Here is a 16,236-nt window from a genome sequence, read left to right as displayed (position 1 = left end):
AAAAGACAAAACCACTTTTTTTAAAACCCAACTTGAGATGACATATTATATACGGAGTATTATTAAATTGTATTTTATATACTATTTTGAATAAAAACTATGTTATTTACGTTTTTCTTTTACCTTTTTCTTTTTTTCTTAAATAATTTTTTTTTAAATTTAAACACGTCTTGTTATACTTTTCATTTCTAATATATATATATATATATATATATATATATATATATATATATATATATATATATATATATATATATATATATATATATATATAGAGAGAGAGAGAGAGAGAGAGAGAGAGAGAGAGAGAGAGAGAGAAAGAGAGAACCCGAGAACTAAAGGTGAAGCGTTGGATCAAAATTAACTCATTAAATGCATGATCGTCATCTTACCAATCCCATTTAACTTTTTGTATTATTGGAAATGTTAATAAAAAGCTCTCAAATTAACATTATAAATCAAATTTTCGGATTTTTTTTTATAAAAAAAATAATTTTTGTTTTTTTTAAAAAAATTGTAGATTTTTTAATTTTTCCAGAAAACATAAATTTTTAAAAAAAGTTGAAAAAAACATTTTTTTTTTCAAAAACTACATTTTTTTAAAAAACAATAAATTTTATAAACTTAGTAAATTAAAAAAAAAACTGGAATATTTAAAAAAAAAACTATAATTTTTTTAACCAAAAAATCAACGTTTTAGGAGCATATATGCATATTTTTTCAAGTGTATGTATACATATTTCTTATACTATAATATTCATAAGTAAATCATAAAAAAACACATTTTTACTTACTAATCTATAAACACAATAGTACATGTATTTTATTCGATACAAAATAAAAGAAAAAACATCATAAATGGTCCCTGTGGTTTTCCAAAATCTGATGTTTAGTCCCCGTGGTTTAAAAACCTCGTAGATGGTCCTTGTACTTTCAAAACTTTTGACAGTTGGTCCTTATCCCTCACACCGTTAGAACCCCACCGTTAACTCTTATTTCATTAAAATAATACAAGGGCAAATCGGTCTTTTCACCTGTGCCCTCTTCTTTATAAACAAATGCATGTCTGATATTTTGAAAAACCCTTCTCGCACCCACCCTCTTCTACTCTCTCTCTACTGTGCATCCAATTGCAAAACGAATTATGCGAGTGTCGAAGATGGCGATTTGTAGATGTGGAATGGAAACAACGAAGTTGACCTCATGGACGGATCGTAACCCAGGAAGGCAATTTTTGAATTGTTCAAGATGTGGCTTCGTAAGGTGGGTTGACCCTACGATGTGTGCTAGGGCATTGGTGGTGATTCCAAGTTTGATAAGATCAAAGAATCGATTGGAAGAGAGGGTTGCGATTGCTAGTGCACAATTGTGGAACTACCAGCTCATGTTGTTCTGTTCATGGATGTTTTTTTTTTTTGGTTTTATTTTAACCAGTAAGGTGGTTGAAGGATCTGGATGGTAATAGGATGGGGGTTTTTTGGTTTCTTTTGTACGCATCTAACTAGTTCAGGGGTTTTTGGATTGTGATGGAATGAGTATTTTTGGTTTCATTTTGTTGTATGAAGTGTAACAAATTAAGTTAATGGAAATGATGATTATGTATTTTGTTATAAATCAGTGGTTTTGATGTGCATTTTCGTATGATACATTGTTATAACAGCATCTTGCAAATGGTTAGGAATGGTATTTCAAATCTACATTGTTATACATGTATCTTTTTGAGAAAGGTTTGGAGAGGGTAATTCATAAGCAAAATGTTGATAAAATCATTACAAGTCTGTGTTTAAACATGAGACTTAGTTTCAACATACTTACTGATGGAAGGTCTTAACCCATACAAACATTACAAAAGACCTAATTACCATAATTTAAACAACCAAACCATAATTTAAGTTTCAAAAGACCTAACTACCCAAACATCCAACTAACTACTTAACAAAATTTCCAACCCCCTTTCCCTTTCCTTGTGTCTTCCCCTTTCCCTGTGTCTTCCCCTTTGATCCAACTTCACCAATGCCTCCCTGCCCTTTACATGTTCTAGAATTGTGCCCCTTGTTATGACACTTTGAACATGTGACTGCAAGAAATTTCCTGCTCAATTTAGTGGTTTGGCTGTTGGGCTCATCAACACCTCTCCTTCTCTTCTTTTTTGGCCTCCCAACCTACACATATGCATTTATTATATTTAAAACATAAACATACATGCTGGCATTAAAAGTACATATCTAGCCTTGTTGACATGACAACCTGTGTGTGATGTTTTGGTGGAGTTAAAGTGAATGGACAATCACTTTTTGGCCACATTGAACGACCATTTATTGGATCAATTTTGTTCAGATACATGGCTCTCCATGTTGATAACTTATAGCAAGGATGGACCCAATCCTCAACATCAGGGGCATCTTCTCCATTTTCAATTTTGTTCCATATAGCAGAAACAGCATGCCTACATGGGAAACCTGTAATCTCCCAGAACCTACAAGTGCAACTTCTTTCATTTAGGTTCACCACATACTGATCCTGCCATGTGCTTGCAACTTGGTACTTTCCTGCCCCATTATACTTAGCTACATACTTTGCTGCTTGAGTCTTAATCTCCTCTAAAATTATAGTTGCAGTATTACTTAGTTCCCCTTGACACTTATCTATTTCCTTTTGCACAACACACAATCTCTTCATGAGATACTCTCTAATATACTCTAAGCAGGTGATGATTGGTTTATCCCTACCTTCCTCTATCTTACCATTGAATACCTCACAAAGATTATTCAACAAACAATCAGTGTGTGCCCTACCTGTGAAAAACATATTCAAAAAGAGAAATTACAAATTTTATATTAAAACATAAAACTCAACAACTTCTTAATGACATACCACTGAAGTGAGATTTAGACCATGTCTCTGCAGGAATCTTACACAACCAAGAATGAGCTTCATCATTCATTTTCTTCAACTCATCCATTGCATATTTAAAGTGATTTAATGTTGTTGCTCTACCACATTCCCAAACCAAGTCACTCAACTCTTTTCCTTTCCATTGTTTCTTCAAATTCTCCTGAATATGCCTCAAACAAAACCTATGCTCTGCATTGGGGAATACCTTTGCAACTGCTGGTATTATCCCCTTAACAAATGCAGATATAGTCAGTTTCATTTATAAAAATAGAAAGTAAGGTACACTATCATGAGAAATAACCAGGTAATACATACCTTTTGTCTATCAGAAATGAAGGTAAAATTTGAATTTGCTCCCAATTCCAAGTCTTCTCCTAACAGTTCCATGAACCAGGTCCAAGAACTAGTTGTTTCAGCCTCTACCACTGCATATGCTACAGGGTATATTCCATTATTTGAGTCTAGACCCACAACAGTTAGTACCTGCCCAGGATACGGGCCTTTCAAGAATGTACCATCAACTCCCAGGAAATCCCTTAACCCAGCTTTGAATCCCAACTTCAATGCACCTAGACATATATATATATATATATATATATATATATATATATATATATATATTCTTCTAAAAGTTCTTGTAGTAGTCGACAAGCATGGTTCAGGATACACATCTATCCTAACAGTTGAACCAGGATTAGTTTTTAGCAGTTCCAAAGCATAATCCCTCAGATACCCATATTGAAGTTGGTAGTCCCCACTAATCATACGTTCAACCATTTGCTTTGCCCTAGCAACCTTTTGAACTGACATACCAAGCTCCAACTTCTTACACAGCTCCTCGTGTAAAGCTTTGATTGGAATTTTAGGGTTACTCTGAATTTGTGGAACAATTAAGTTTGCTAAATATTTGGATGTACAAGCTTTAACTGATCTTGTCTGCAAAAATTTATGGACATCGTGTACTGTTTTCACCAACCAATCCTTATTCTCATCTGGCCTCGAGATATGGACTGCCCAAGGACATTTTCCTTTTTTACTAATCACATTTTTGCCCTTGCACTTTACCTTACTTCTAGTTGATGGCCCACCACATTCAACTGTTTCAGTAGATTGTCCCTTGCACTTTACCTTACTTCTAGTTGATGGCCCACCACATTGAACTGTTTCAGTAGATTGGCCCATAACACCTCCACATCTTACCCTTATCCTGATTTTATCATTTTTTGCTAAGTATAGGGACCTCCTTATATTTACAGCATGCGAATGCATGTAGTCCACAACTTCCTTCTTTGTTTTGAAACACTGACCCACCCTATATGGTTTTAAATGGATCTCCCCATGTGAGCATGGAGTTGACCTACTCAACTCCTGAAGCATTTTTGTCCTTTCATCTTCATAAAATCCTGCATACTGATAATCATCACTTTGAATAACTTCCAACTCTTCATCAACTATGTCATTCCCTATACTTTCGGGTTGCTTGTTTAAAATTCCATGTTCATCTATATCCATGGCACTTTGGAATTCACTCATGTCTACATCCACATCAAATTGCAAGTTAGACTCATGTACAATGTAGTCACTATCATCAGAATCATCTCCACTATAATCAGAACCATCTACATTCTGACTATAGAAAGCATATCCACTATCATCACTTACCATGCCCTCTAGAATTTCCATTTCTACTTGATTGTCTTCACCATTTGGTACACTGTACTCAGCATCAAAGTCAACATAAGTTGAATAATCATCTGCAAATGCTTCAAATTCATCGAGTCTTACACTTTGTTTTCCATCAATATCTTCACAAATTGGTTCCTCTGCAAGATTGCCTAAATTACCCTTACACACTTCATCTATGTGGCCCATGATCACTCATTCATTCACATCAATGACATTACTTCGTTGGCTAACTTGAGACATAACATATGGAACAATAGTCTTTGAATGATCCTGACTTTCATCCATATCTATTACCTGTGACTGGTCAACAACATGGTTGGCAGGGTGGTCTAATTCAAGCTTTTTACTACACGATCCTACTTCTCTTCTACAAGGTTTTTTTCTATTAAGTTCCGGTGACACACTCTCAGGTTCCAGTTCCTCAATAACAACTTTGGAAGGAGACTTAAAATAACTAGCTACCTTAGTCTGACCAATTTCAATATAGACCTTTACAAGTCTGTGTTTAGGGACATACGAAACCAATTTAAGAACATCTTTGTCATTACCTAAAGGCAATAACCCGTAGTCTAAGGGAAATTCAGGGATACAGAAATGGTAGTAAAGAGTTTGTTCACCTTTGTACCCTAATTCTCGAACCATGTCATCGAGTTCATGGACTGAAAATAAATCAGTGTCAATGTCATCTACGTATGATACAGTACCATCGACGTATTTCCTTCCAGGTGACTTGGTGAAGACACCACTATAATGTATCTTCAACGTGAAATAGTTATCATATCCCTCTGCAAACACAAAAATAGAAAGGGTAAAGAAGATGATTTGTCTTCACGAATACATTCAAGGAAAACAAAAAACTGAAGTTTTTTTTTTTATGAAAAATCTTACCGTATCTCGATTGCAAGTCCTTCAAGCCCGCATTTTTTTCACGTAAACACCATATTGACAAAACCATTGTCCTTTAGTGTTGTGTAAACCCTAAACCCCAATTTCGTTTCTTGGATGAGAGTGATCTGTTGAAGACGAAGTCACTGTACTCTTGGGAGATGAAGAGTGTTTGGGAGTTGACGTGAAGAAGACAGTGGCATAATCATTTCCTCAATAAAGAAGAGGGCACAAGTGAAAAGACCGATTTGCCCTTGTATTATTTTAATGAAATAAGAGTTAACGGTGGGGTTCTAACGGTGTGAGGGATAAGGACCAACTGTCAAAAGTTTTGAAAGCACAGGGACCATCTATGAGGTTTTTAAACCACGGGGACTAAACATCAGATTTTGGGAAACCACAGGGACCATTTATGATGTTTTTTCAAAATAAAATTGAAAAAACTAAAAATGCTACAAAATTTCAAATCGCTTTCATGTCTTCGTGTCAAGATTTCTATATTTTCTTCAATTTATCACTTTTCACCACTTCAATATTTTCCCAAAATTCTTCCAAATCTAGAAGAAAATAAAAAAAATTGATTAATGCAAAGAACATTCACAAAAATACATACGTATAAATCATGTAAGATTCACATATGATTATATAATATGATATTGTTTCTTTTAAGATTCACACATGAATTACATGTGATTCACATGTGAATCACATGTAATTCATATGTGAATCATATGTGAATTACATCTGATTCATACGTGAATTACATGTGAATCACATGTAATTCATATGTGATTCACTTGTGATTTACATGTGAATCACATGTAATTCATATTTGATTCACTTGTGATTTACATGTGAATCACAAGCGGAGTTGATCGATTTTTTCAACTGATTTGAAGCATTCATAGGCTGGATATGGATAACCAAACACCATTATGTAATTTAGTAGTTTTTTCATTAGAGAAACTGAAAGTGAATTGAAATTTTGTGACAATTGAAAACAGAAAAAGTTTTGATTAACTTACACAAGTCCTCTAGTAAGAAAATATCCAATCATCTTGTAAGCCTGTTAGAAACAATGAATACAATGTTTAAATAAATCCATTCACCAACTATGAGAATAAGAAAACAAAAACATGTGCAAGTTTCTTCATGTCTACTCTATTATGTTGTATCCACAACTAGATTCAAATACTGAAGATTAAACTAGGAAAATGGGCATATATGATATATCCTACTGAAAGTGACACATCTCATCTATATTGTTATCTAAGCATACGAATTGCTAATTTCTGTGAATCTTAACAAAAGCCACAAACATATAAAAGTGAATTTGAAGCTTTTTTCATCTTACCTACATTAATCAAATTTAACTACCAGAAGCATAATTGTGAAAGACTGGAATCACTTTTTGTTCTTTATACATTTTAGGAAAAATAGTTGCAAGACAAGAAGCAGATGCTCACATATTTGAGAAGCAACAAGCTTATATTACCGATAAAATGTTCTACAACCTAACTAATGCAATCTTAGATTCGTAAGTTACAAACCATAATTACAGTAAAAAAGAAAGATAAAGGGCTAGTTGTTTACTAGAACATCTACTTCTTCTAATCCAAATAGTAGTTCAGAGATCTCTTTGCTTTTTTGCTCTTCATATCATGATATAACAAGTAAAAAAATCAAATCAGTTGTTGATATAATCATATTAGACCACAATAACAACCCAAAAAATAGAACTGAGAAACTAAATGCAGTGAAAGCTAAAAAAGAAATACCTTCATCAAGAATAGAACCAGTTGCGTAACATTTTCTGGACAAATTTGCTGAAAGCTCCCAGTACCGTCGCTCGTATCCTTCAAATACTTCGCTTATCTCTACCTTTATTCTACAAAACACTCCTCAATCACAATCTACTTCAAATTAAAAACCAACATTACAACACAGACATTTCTTACTAATCATAAATAATTCTTGATTACTTACCAAAATGGAAATTAATCAAATCAAAAGGAGCAAATCGCGTTGAAGAATCCATCATTTTCGCATAGGAAGAAATTGCTCAATAAACTAGTCACTCAAAGTTACTGAAAACACAATTCCACACATCTGAAGCTTAATTTATGTTTCCTAAAGCATAACAGCAAAAAAAAAACCATCGGATTTATAAAACCCTAATTTATGATCTGGTCGATATTAGAGAAGCAATCGATCTAAATTACAGATGAAAATGTTAACATAGAGCAGGAATTGAATTGGTTACATCAATTTAATGGCAATAAGATTTAATTCTACACAAATAATACACGTACCTGACTTTGCAGACGAAGATCTATCGTTAGGGCCAAGTACAACACCAATTTGCATCATATTCAACTCTCATATCTGCGCCATTAACAAATGAGTATGTTCTGATGATGAAAAAATCGGTGATGAACTAAATCGAAAATTCAAAATGAATCAGATAAATATGTTTTGAGAAGAAAGGAAGAGTGGCAAGTCGAGATTGTGGCTTCGAACGACAACAGATTGTGGATTCGCTTTCGAATGGATGAGGAAGACGATTAAGACGGTGCGGGGAGCACGACCTAGATCTGTTGATTCGTGGATTAAACGTTTGCGATTTGGAGATTAGAGAATGCAGATGTGCGAAGGAAGCCATAGATTCCGGACAATTGGTGACTCACAGGAGTATGGAGGAGCAAAGGTGGATGTGAAACACTCCGGCGACTGAAGACAACAATAAGAATGCGACGAGATTCGGCGATTTCATCTCAAAATCTGAGATGAAGAGGTGAGATTCGATGATTTCATCTCAAAATCTGGGATGAAGATGAACATGAGGGAGAGAGAAAGACGATGAGAGAGAGTTGTATTTTCAAAATTATTTTTGATTAATTATTATGTATGTTAATTTTTATCCCTTAACTACCCTTGTAATTTATTGTAAAAAGTCAATGTTACCATTGAAATTGTTAATAATTACAAATATGCCATGTTTGATCTAGGCCATTAAAATTTTTGATCTAACGTTCCACTTTTAGCTCTCGGGTTCTCGGGAAACTTTAGGTTCTCAAATGATCATTCCTCTCTCTCTCTCTCTATATATATATATATATATATATATATATATATATATATATATATATATATATATATATAGAGCTAGGTTCATTTGTTTAAACTAATTATTGTGTTATTGTATGAGTAAATACATGCCAATCATTTCAAAAGGGTAAATATGTAATCTTATACTTAATTAATTATGGTAAATATATAAATCAATTAATATCCCTTTAATTTAGGGATATCAGTTTTAAAACCCAATTTCTAGTCCACCTCTTCCCTCCTCTCTTATATTCATCGACTCCGGCAGACATGGAAATGGAATGGATGAAGAAGATGGGTGAAATAGCTCACCATAAAATCAAAACCAACGGAATATCGATGCATGTTGCAGAAAAAGGCGACGGACCTGTAGTGCTCCTCCTCCATGGCTTCCCGGAGCTCTGGTTTTCATGGCGTCATCAGATTACTCACTTAAGTAACCATGGTTACCGTGTCCTCGCACCTGACCTCCGCGGCTATGGAGATTCCGACTCCCCATCCTCTCCCTCTTCCTACACCTTCTTCCACATAGTCGGTGATCTCATCGACCTTCTAGATCACTTCAATCAACAACAGGTATGTCGTATGTGGCTTTAATGGCGATGAAGCTTTAATCAACATTAGGGTTGATTTTGTGTAAGTATGAATATCAGGTGTTTGTGGTGGGACACGATTGGGGCGCAACCGCCGTCTGGCATCTGAGTCTTTTCCGGCCATATAGAGTCAAAGGAATCGTTTCTCTCGGTATTCCATTTTTTCCAAGATACCCTATCAATCCAACTCACTTATTCACCAAATCGTTTGGACACGATTTCTACATCTCTCAATTCCAGGTTCTTCTTCTTCTCTTTCTTCTTCTTCTTTCTCTCACTCTGTTTACATGGAGATGAGTTTCATAAAGTTTAAGAAATTAATACAGGAATCAGGAAGAGCAGAGAGGGCTTTTGCGAAATACGATTGCTTGAGAGTAATCAAGAAGTTTTTGCTGATCAACCATGGCGATGTACCGGTAGCACCTCCTGGAATTGAGATTATCGATCACATGGAAATTCCTTCGCCCATCAGAGAGCCTTCGATATCAATTCTGCGCACGGGAGGTCGATTCTGATTTCAGGTTTTGCCCCTTTTGTGCTCTGCTCTCTGAGTTAATCGAGGCTGTTAATAGATATTAGTCATATCAATAAGCAGTTTTATTTGCAGTGACGAATGCTCAGTTTGTATAATCTGTTAGCATTTAGTATTTCATAGACATGTAGGCCGATCGATCAGGTGTTCTTTGAGTTCGAATTGGCAGAAAAGCCCTAGTTTTCGTTATTTGAACCATCCCAAACGAAATCCCCAATAAAAATGTACGAAATTAGGAATCTTTTGTTGGATGATTCAAAAATACAGTCTTGAATGATGACATTGATAGACTCGATGTGTTTAGGTTTTTTGGGAATTTGTTCTGATTGTCTAATTTTTACAGGAAATTGAAAGTTGTTTTGATGCACACCAAGCGCTCGGTAAAATGTTTCAACTGAATGGTATTTCTTCGTTTATAATATTCTATCAGAAAAGAATGTTTTTTATGATAATCATGAACATATTCTGTTAGAATGCCCCGAATTAATATAATTATTGGTAAATGAATTCCAATTCTATCAGAATGGAATCACGAATTCCATTCATGCTGGAATGGAATATGGATATTTTCTCACTAATTTATTCATTGGATTATTTTCCACATAAGTTGATGCTTGAAGAACGGACCACGAAATTTGAACGACGCCTCTTAGCAACATTATTCTTTTAGAATAAATTAGTGTATTTGTTAGATTTTGATGTTTTTTTTCCCGATTTTACAGTTTTTTAGTGTTATTCTTTAACAACAAATGTAATTCTTAGCAATTGTTACATGTATTCTATAAGAATTAATATAATTTTTGTTTTAATTCTTCAATTGCTGATTCGAGAATTTGTTATTCTACAAGAAATATGTTCAAGAATATTTTTATTATTTTATGGTTCTAGAATATTTTTTTTTGAACATACTCAAACATATTCTGTCAGAATGTCCGAATTAAAAACCTTATAATTCGTAAAATCGGATTTTTAAAATTAATAGAATCTATGATCCCTTAAAATATGCAAATTTCCTTTATTAAATTTATATTAATTGACTAAAATAACCTTCTAGTTAAATTAGATGGTATTTTTCGATTATTTTTAATTCAATAATATGTATTAATCACTTTCTTAAAATAAGTAAAATGATTGGCCCATATTTATACATACAATAACACAATAATTATTTTGAATAGAATAACCTAGGCCTATATATATATATATATATATATATATATATATATATATATATATATATATATATATATGGATTTATTATTTAATATATTTTCTCATTTTTTGAAGACAAAACTTCAAAAATGGTCCCTGTGGTTTTCGAAAATATCAAGTTTAATCCCTAATTTCAAAAAACCTCACAGATGGTCCCTGTGGTTTCAAAACTTTTAACATTTGGTCCTTCCGGCTCACTCCGTTAGCATTTCACCGTTAACTCATTTTTTAATTTTATATTGCAGGGGTAATTTCGTCATTTCAGTTGTAACCTTCTCTCTTTAAAAGAAATTGCATGTCCGATTTTTGGGCAAACCCTTTACCTTTATCAGTCGTCATCTCTCTTCTCCCTTCCACTGTTGCTCGACCGTTGCACCCTTCACGACATCCAATCGCTTCTGATTCAAAGATGGTGACTTGCAGATGTGGGAATGAAGCAATGAAGATCACTTCATGGACGGATCGTAACCCTGGAAGACAATTTTGGAACTGTACAAGATGTGGGTTCCTTCGATGGTCTGATCCTCCTATGTATGCTAGGGCATTGGTGGTGATTCCAGGTTTGATAAGACCAATGAACCGATTGGAAGAGAGGGTTGCCATTGCAAGTGCATAATTATGGAACTACCAACTGATGTTGTTTTGTTCATGGGTGTTTTTTTGGTATTATTTTAATCTCTAAGTATCTTGTGAAGGTTTAGATGGTAATGGAGTTTTGGCTTTTGGTTTGTAACCATTGCAGGGGTGTTTTTTGATTTTAATTGAATAAGGGTTTTTTTGCTTTTAGTTTATGTAGGGGGTTTTGGAATTGGTGTTGTTGTATTTGGTTTATGTATCATATTAATGTGTAATGGAGTGGTAATGGTAATGGTAATGAAATGTAGTTTGTAATAGTTGATTGTTCAATTTCTTGAATGTTTTTGAAATGCAATTGTTAAGTGTATTGTAAATGCTCATTTAAGATGGTTTTGATTTGCAATTAAAATGTACAATGTTATTAATTGATCTGTGAAGGGTAGTACACAAAACAGATTAATTCATTACCAAAATGTGCATACTGCATACACATCATTACATGCAAAATTTTAAAGTTCTTAACACAACCATCATACTAAGTTTCAAAAGACCTACAACACAAGCTTGACTTAAGTTTCAAAAGACCTACAACACAAGCATTACATACAATTCCTGAAAAGTTCTTAACACATCTTCAAACAATTACACATGACTTTAGTTTCAAAAGACCTACAACACTAGCACCAGGTCCAACTACTAAAAATACTTTTCAGCCCCTTCCAACTTCACCACTACCTCCCTGCCCTTTACATGTTCTGGAATTGTGCCCTTTGTTATGACACTTAGAACAAGTGACTGCCAGATATTTCCTGCTCAATCTACCAGCTTGGCTGTTTGGCTCATCAACACCCCTCCTTCTCTTCTTATTAGGCCTTCCAACCTACACATATTGATATACTATAGTTAAAATTGAATTCATTCCATGTTCACATGTTTACTATATAATTGGTCTACTTGAAATACAAACCTGTGTTTTATGTTTTGGTGGAAGTAAAGTGAATGGGCAGTCACTTTTAGGCCACATTGAACGTCCATTCAATGGATCAATTTTGTTGAAATACATGGCTTTCCGTGTTGATAACCTATAGCAAGGATGGACCCATTAATCAACATGTGGGGCATTTTCACCATTTTCAATTTTATCCCATATAGCACAAACAGAATGTCTACATGGGAAACCTGTAATCTCCCAAAACCTACAACTACAACTTTGGTCATTCAAGTTTACCACATACTGGTCTTGCCATGTGCTTACCACTTGGTACTTTCCTGCCCCATTGTATTTAGCCACATACTTAGCTGCATCAGTCTTAATCTTTTCAAACACTGTAGTTGTAGTAGGGGTTAGAAGTCCTTCACACTTATCTATTTCCTTTTGCACCACACATAACCTCTTCAAGAGATACTCTCTAATATACTCTAATCAAGTGATAATAGGTTTATTGTGACAATCCGAAATTTTTATCTTATACACTTATTCAAATCAATGAAGGTTAGACTCGTTTTTGCTATTTTCTAGCACTGGTTAGAGTCTATTTGAGTGTTCTAAACCTAGTACCATCAAGATAGGGGCCTAGAAATGGGAAAACTAGATGCATATCAAGCAAAATCGGGCCAAACACTCCAATATATGGAGTGTGCGGCCACACACTTGTGTGTACGACCACACACTTGTGTGTACGGCTACACACTTGTGTGTATGGCCACACACAAGAGTGTGCGGCCACACACCCATCCCAACCGCACACTCTCCCATATATATTCAACACCTGTCATTTTGAACACTTTTTCCACTTCTTCAAAGCTAGAACTCGTTTTCTCTCAAGTATCATCCAAAGTTTCACTTCAATCTTCAACCAAGTGAGTGATTCCTTCTTTGTTTAGCTAATACATGACCTTAACTAGCCTTTTCCCTTGATTTGATCCATGAAAACACCTATTTGGTGTTAGAACACCAAGAACACACACTACTTTTGGGGCTTTTAACTACACTTTTAAGCCTCTAAATCGGGTATACACTTGCAATAGCTTGTTATAAGCTAAAGACCCTTGAATTTACACATGAAAAACGCCATTTCATATGATCTTCAAGTGTGTACGGCCGCACACACCATGTGTACGGCCGCACACACCAAGTATAGCCGCACACACACTTTTTAGGTCCAAAAATGGCAATAAACTCCATATAAGGCTAAAGCATGAAGTAAGAAACCTTCCTAGATGAGTCCTAAAGCCTTAAAATACGTTTTGGCACATTCCATAGGGAGTGTGCGGCCGCACACACACCCTGGCCGCACACCCTGGCCGCACACACACAAATAGTGTGTATTTTGACCATACACTCCCTTGTATAGCCATATACCCCTTATATACAATCATATATGGTGGTAACACTTAATTCTAAGTGTTTTTATGTCCCTAAGGCGTGTCCCTATCACCTTTATTGGTTATATACACTAATTGTATTCATATATATATATCATTATATGTTAAATAGGATCCGCGTGTGTGCACAAGTCTTCACTTGACACTTAGCATCCTATCCGACACTTTCATCCAAACCACTCACTACAGGTGAGTTCATACCCCTTAATTAACCTTTTAAATGTTTTTAAATGCTTTTATGGGGGGGGGGGGGGAATACAAGTTGAACAATTTTAGTTATTATATCAATCACATGTGATTAATAACTACCAAACAAGTGGATTTCTTACTTTTCAAACTGTGTTATCAAACAAACTTCTTCAAAATGTTTTATCGAACTCTTTTACATGTCAAATACTTTTAATTAAACTCTTTTAAACTTATATTCTGTTAAATGTATATCTTTATAGATATAGTTATATAAGTAGGGTTGAAAGGACTTAGGACTGATAACTCACCCTACCTCCTGTTCCTCGTTTGGTTGTGGACTTAGGGTATCGGTTATTTGTCCGAAGGTCGTTTGAATCCTAGTTATATATTATGTATATGTATATAGATATAAAAGTTCCTTCTTTCTATTCAAAACCTTTGGGTAGCAAGGGTATACAAACATGTTCATACATACAAACCATGTTACTAGTAAACTATAATAGGTGTAGTTTAGGAAGATACTAATACTATTACTAGAACAATGAAACATACAAAGAGTCAGTTCATACATGAGTCAATACTATACAGAGAGAACATAACATACAGATAGAGAATACTATGATGAGAAACAAACAATACCATACAGAGAGAACATACATACATGCTAGACAGGGAGAGAACACACAATACAGCTAGCACCTACATATACTAGAACATTACTACAGTTATGTGAGCCACGTAACAGGGCATGACATTACCTGTCATGACCGTTTTTGTATCCAAAATCTCCTTAAGTGGGGAGCGTATGAGTTTGTGTATAGATCTATACTGGATTGACTATCCTACACCTTGCTGCTCACTACAGTGGGACTTGCAAGTCTACGGTTGCCAAACATCATTTCTTCCGACATCTTACATTGTCGCGTTCTATAGTCGGTAGCAGGATACAGGCCGATCACATGGTACTTTAAATAACAATTGGTTTAAGGTAGTTAGTACGACAGTAGTTACTTAATACAACACTACAATACTATTTCATTTTCCCATTGCATTCAATTTGTGATATTCACACAATAAACAGTAATGTAAAAAAACTATATTTTTGGTTCATGATAGTCAGATTTGGGAAAATACATACTCTTACAAGAGACACACACAGACACTAGATGCCTTGGTAGAAGGCTACTTTTAGTAGGAAACATAGGGTTTTCTAGGGGAGTTCAAACAATTACAAACTTTTACAAACTTATACAATTACAGACTTACAAACACTTTCATACAAATGCAGACACTAATATACTTATGATCTCACCAGTTTTAAAGCTGATAAACTCTTTCAAAATAACTTGTATTCTCAGGTCATCAGTAGACAGGTACCGGAGCCAGGTTTTGAGAAGATGGAGCTCGTTCAAGACTCATCTTTTATTTTGATTCATATTTTTGGTGTCTATATAACTTGACAGAACACACTTGTATGAAATTATATTATTAATGCAATGGATGATGTTGTTGCTTGTTTACTACTTTGCATTGTTGTGATACTGAACATGACGTCCTCCACCCCCGAACGTTTCCGTCGTTTCGGTTTTGGGGTGCGACAGATTGGTATCCGAGCATTGTTTATAGTGAATCGAGTGTATCAACCCATAAAAGATATACGAACTATAAACACAGCGGGATTAAAATACTCTGATAAAGAGTTTATACTTTTAAAATAATAAAATATTTAACCAAGAATACATACCTGCATTCATACTAAAATCAGTGTCACTAGGACAAAACAAAAGTATTACGATTGTTGGGCAGCACAAGTAGACTTAGAGGAATATATTCTTCTAAAAGTTCTTGTGGTAATAGACAGGGAGGTTTCTGGATACACATCAATCCGAACTGTTGTACCAGGATTAGTGTTGAGTAGCTCCAACACATAATCCCTCAAAAATCCATACTGTACTTGGTAGTCCCCACTAATGATACGTTCAACCATTGACTTTGCCCTAGCAACCTTTTGCAATGACATTCCTACCTCTAGTTTCTTGCACAACTCTTCGTGTAAGGACTTCACTAGAATTTTAGGGTTACTCTGAATTTGTTGAACAATTAAGTTTGCTACGTATCTGGAAGTGCAAGCTTTAACCGCCCTTGTTTGCAAACATTTATGCTCATCCTGTACTG

The 16,236-nt window shown here is 34.7% G+C and overlaps 1 pseudogene; it reads left to right on the top strand.

Annotated features, from left to right (window-relative positions):
* The first annotated feature begins 8,850 nt into the window (after positions 1-8,850).
* Positions 8,851-9,682, top strand: LOC145158305 (epoxide hydrolase 3 pseudogene; annotated as a pseudogene).
* The last annotated feature ends 6,554 nt before the right edge of the window (positions 9,683-16,236 follow it).

Source organism: Lactuca virosa, chromosome 2, assembly GCF_052849685.1.
Source record: "Lactuca virosa cultivar CGN04683 chromosome 2, Lactuca_virosa_CGN04683_v6, whole genome shotgun sequence".
Lineage (NCBI taxonomy): Eukaryota > Viridiplantae > Streptophyta > Magnoliopsida > Asterales > Asteraceae > Lactuca > Lactuca virosa.
This window is presented reverse-complemented; position numbering and strand designations above follow the sequence as displayed.